The sequence below is a fragment of the Choloepus didactylus genome, chromosome 11, assembly GCF_015220235.1.
Source record: "Choloepus didactylus isolate mChoDid1 chromosome 11, mChoDid1.pri, whole genome shotgun sequence".
Taxonomy (NCBI): Eukaryota; Metazoa; Chordata; class Mammalia; order Pilosa; family Megalonychidae; genus Choloepus; species Choloepus didactylus.
In genome coordinates, this window is record NC_051317.1 from 6,427,240 (window position 1) to 6,431,955 (window position 4,716).

Genomic DNA, 4,716 nt, shown 5'->3' on the forward strand with positions numbered 1-4,716 from the left:
CAGAAAAACGGCATTTTTCACACTTTGAAATAGATTTGCATCTGAAAGTCAGATGAACCCAAACCAAATTTTCTTCCTTCCTATGCCACATGACTGCAAATTTGGCTGACGTGGAATTTGCTTGGTGAATGTGTGCTATCTACCTTATCTATCTATTTTATGACTCATAATCAGATATACATTGCTATTGTAATTTTAAAGTGAGGTGAATTGAGGTTTACCTTCTCACAGTAATTCAAAAATTCCCTGCAATACATGAGTAAATTGCTGCCAATTGTAATGGTAATGAATTTTCTCTTTGACTTTTCTAATTTACTTACAGTCCTTGTAATTTTTTGATCTTTTCAGAACATTTTGACCTTTTGAAAATTACTCCAAACATCTTCTCAATGAGAAAGTTGTAATATTTTTCAAGAGGTAGTCCATATACAAGTCCATATTCAAATATGTCAAATGAAGGAGACATAGGTACAATTCAATGGTAACATTTTTCAAGAAGCTTTTTTATGATTAAACTCATGAATTCCCTAATCTATCACAAATGCTTGATTTATTCCTCTCTCAACACATTAATGTAATTATAATATCTATAAGTATGTCAGATTGCAGAATACACATAAAATATACATGCAAATTCATGTAACTACTGCATGCCTATCTTTTGTCTTGTGCCTGATCTCCCAAAATTAGATTCTAAAATCTTAGTCATCATCACCAAGTTTTGAATTGTTCCATTATACAGGGAACTCGTTTTATATGAATATTCAACAGGTTAAAGTAACTGTATGTACATCTAATATAAAAAACGAAATAAAAGTAGCAGTGAACTTGGAGAGTGCAGAACACAATTTCACTTCTTCACTACTAGAAAGCTCTTCAAAGCATTATGGTTTTCAATGATCAGTCATCTTTAAAATATCTTATGTTCTTCTGTTACTAGTAAATTATAATAGACTATCTTCATTTCACAACATGTTTTCAGAGCTTGAGCCAGCTCAATAACATCTACTAAGAAGGTTAAATGTGGAAATGATAGAGCTCTTTTTCCCTGTCTGGTCTTAGCCTATTTAGAATAATAAAAAAGTGGTCAGAACCTTGGAAAAAGGATGGAGATTCCAAATATCTTGAAATGATTCTTCTCTTCCATTTTGCTTTGTCTTGGGGATGGCTATCATATTATATATTAGGAATGGAATATAATTGTTGAGACAGGAAATTATCAATTTTATGACAGCTTCTTTGTGTGTGATGTGACTTTGCTGTGGTACATTACATGGCTTCTAAGTTAAGGTGAATGTCAAGTGGACATTCAAATAGCTCAAGATTCTACTAACAAATTATTTCCCTGTATTGTATTATTAATACACATTATTTAAAGCATTAAAATGAATTAATCATTTATAGTAAGTATGAAATGTTTTTTCAGACAGTATATTTTAATAAAACAGTTGGTGGAAGTTTTGAGAATGATGTTAAAGGACAGTCCACTAATAAGGGGTACTAAATGGGAACAAAAAGGCAGATTTCAGTGACTTGGCAGTTTTCCCTGCACAAGCTCTGCAAGAACTGCTGTGGACATTAAAGTAAAATAGAATATAGCACAAAATGGAGAAGAAATAAGTAAAACTAAAAAGATAGTTGACCTTAAAGAACTACTTAAAAAAAAACATAAAATCTTATCTAGGATAAATGGGATCAGGCTGAAGAAAACAAAACTTACTTACCAGGGCCCCAAATATTTTAAAAACCTATTCACAATGACATAGCTAAAGGAATTCTTCTAACAAAAAGATAAAGCAAAGGTCTGAATGTTGGATGGAAAAAAATTAATATGTTTTAAATTCATATTGGTTATTCAAATAAACACTGATTTGGCAACAGTCTAAATAAAGGGAATAGTTGCTTGTGTTAATATACCAAATTTATTTCTGACAATTCAATGTTAATATAATCAACCTAATAGAATTTATAAAAATTCCTCACTAGATTATTATATATGAAAGGAATTGAAAGTATCTTATGTTCCGTACTTTATGTTGTTTTAACAGTATCAAGTATAATAAGTTTTTCCTATTTATGAAATACAAATAATTGTCTTGTCTTCTGCTTATTAAATCATATGCTAGTAAGTAGCTGAAATTATCAGGGAATACATAGCTCCAGTTTATATTCATATCTGAAATGCTTACAAATGTTGTGACAACTGGTTGTCACAGTTTCTTTGTAAGTATAGACAAGGTCAGACAGTTTAGGGTTCACCCTCACTCTGCTGGTAATCAGATAAAAACAAGGAAGCTAAATCATTTGGCTAAGGTCAATAAACGTCTTAGTGCTACAATTGGAAATGGTCCAGAGCATGTGTTCATCTAAAAAATATAGCTCCCCTAACCACTAATAACACAAACTCACAAACTCACACACACACACACATACACACACACACACACACACTCAGGTATTTGCCCAATACCTGAGTATGGATAACTTTCTTGATAAGGGAAAAAATAACTATGAATCAGATTTCTGTGCATAAACACCATATCTTTCATTCAAAACGTGAATAATTCACAAATTGTTTTGTTCTCTGCATATTTAATTCTAACAAAGTTATTTTTCAATTTTGGTTAAGTGACTTAGTGCTCATCTGCTGAGATGCCTATAAAATTCACTCTATATATGTTACAGAACAAATATTTCCATAAGGAATATTTGTGGAAAGCCGCCTCCCGAATCGGGCCTAGCGTATGCGCTGCAGCCTGCTCTAGAGTTACCCCCGCCCATCGAGTGAGCCAAGATGGCGCCTGCATCCTGTTTCCGCATAGTGACGCATGTATCCGCCACCCGCTCCTACCAATCGAAATCCTGTATACGCGATACTAGCCTAGAAGCTTATTGGTTGTTAATTGTGTATAAAAGGTCTTACCCGGACGGGGTAGGGTGAGACAGCCCACAAGGAGCCGTGCCTGACGGCCACATCGAGGCTGCTCTCCCATGAGGCGCCGTGCCCCGTGTGGGAACCAGTAACACAGAATGTTCATCTAGCTGTAGTAAAGGGCTTGCTTTCACAACTGCCGTGTGGTTCGAGTCGTGATTCATGACCAGGTTAGTTCGCGCAGTCTGCATCTCTCTCTCTCCTTCCCTGTTTCCCCTCGCCGGCCGGGAACCGGGGACCGAGCGGGGCAGCGCCGGACAAGTGGTGGCCCGTACGGGGAAGCTCCTCCTCCTGCCTCGCTCTCGACGGTCCCTCTGTGAGGAGAGCAGCGCTGCGCGTCGAGCTTACGGCGGACTTCCCGCGCCTGATCAACGCGAGAAGGTGAGTGCGTCTTATTACATGATAGTTAGGGCCCGTGGGTTTTCAGGTGACCCCGGGGGACTCGGAAGAGCTCTCCGAGTGACTGAAGTATAGTGCCGACTGCAATCATGGGGCAGTCCGGAAGTTCACCTCTCTTAGCTCCCTTAAAGAACCTTTTGAAACAACGGGGTATCTCGGTCAGGAAAAGCTCCCTTCAGCGTTTTCTTGATGATGTTGATACTTTTTGCCCCTTGGTTTGCCTGCACCGGCAGCCTTAGCCTACCCTCTTGGATGAAGCTCGGTCGCGACATAGACCGAGCGCGCCAGACGGGCGTGTGTATGGACCCGATTCTAGTACCCATATGGGAGACCGTCCGTGCGGTCCTTGAACTAGAATCGGCTACCGGCCTAAGCCCGTCCTCTGTCTTGCAAGAAGCATGGTGCGCGCTCCAAGAAACCCAGTCAGTTTCGTCAGCGGACGGCTCCTGTAAGGGCAAACCGCCGGAGTCCAGTGACTCTGACTCAGAGTCAGATAGCGATACTGACGAGAAGGCGGAAGCATCCCCGCTAATTGAGTGGGAGGAGCCTCCCGCCACACCCGTGCGGCCTTCCGCCCCGCCAATGTCTACCGCTGCACCCCCAGGGACACCCCAGCTCCCAACTGACGCCTTGGGCGGTCCCACCAAAGGACCTTGCCGAGAGCTCCCTCTAGTGGCCATGCCCAGTAAATGTAATTATCCTTTGCTGCCAGACCCGGAAACCCCGATGGGTCGGTCAGGGGAGGGGCAACCTTTGCCGTACCCCCCGCCCGAGTATACAGGCCCTCAGGACCCTTTGCCATTAGGTAGTGGTGGGAGACATTTCTGGAGATGGAACCCTTTCACAACATTTAGACCTTTTGGCATGCTGGGTGGCTACCAGCCACTTGAGCCGCAGCCAGTCTCAGAAATGTACCCGGTTATTATCAATCCCCAAGGTGGCAATCGGCACGAATCATATGATTACAAACTATTGAGGGAATTGAGGCAGGCCGTCCATCAGTATGGCCCCAATGCCCCTTATACCTTGAACATGATCGAGAACCTCTCTGCTCTAAATCATACACCCGCAGATATTTTTCAGCTAGCCCGTGCTTGCTTGCCGTCAGGCCGATTCATAGATTGGAAAGCATGGTTTGAGGAGTTAGCTGAAGAGCAGGCCGCAAGGAATGCGGCGGGGAGACGTGGCGGGTGGAATGCTGACATGCTGTTGGGGAGAGGCGCCCATGCCCAGAACCAAACGGGTTTCCCACAAGAGGTCTATGCCCAGATCTTCCGCTGTTTTGTGGGTGCCTGGAAAAAGCTAACAGGTGAGGGAGAGGCTCAGGCCTCACTCAGCAATATACACCAAGGCCCCACAGAACCATTTGCGGATTTTGTAGCCAG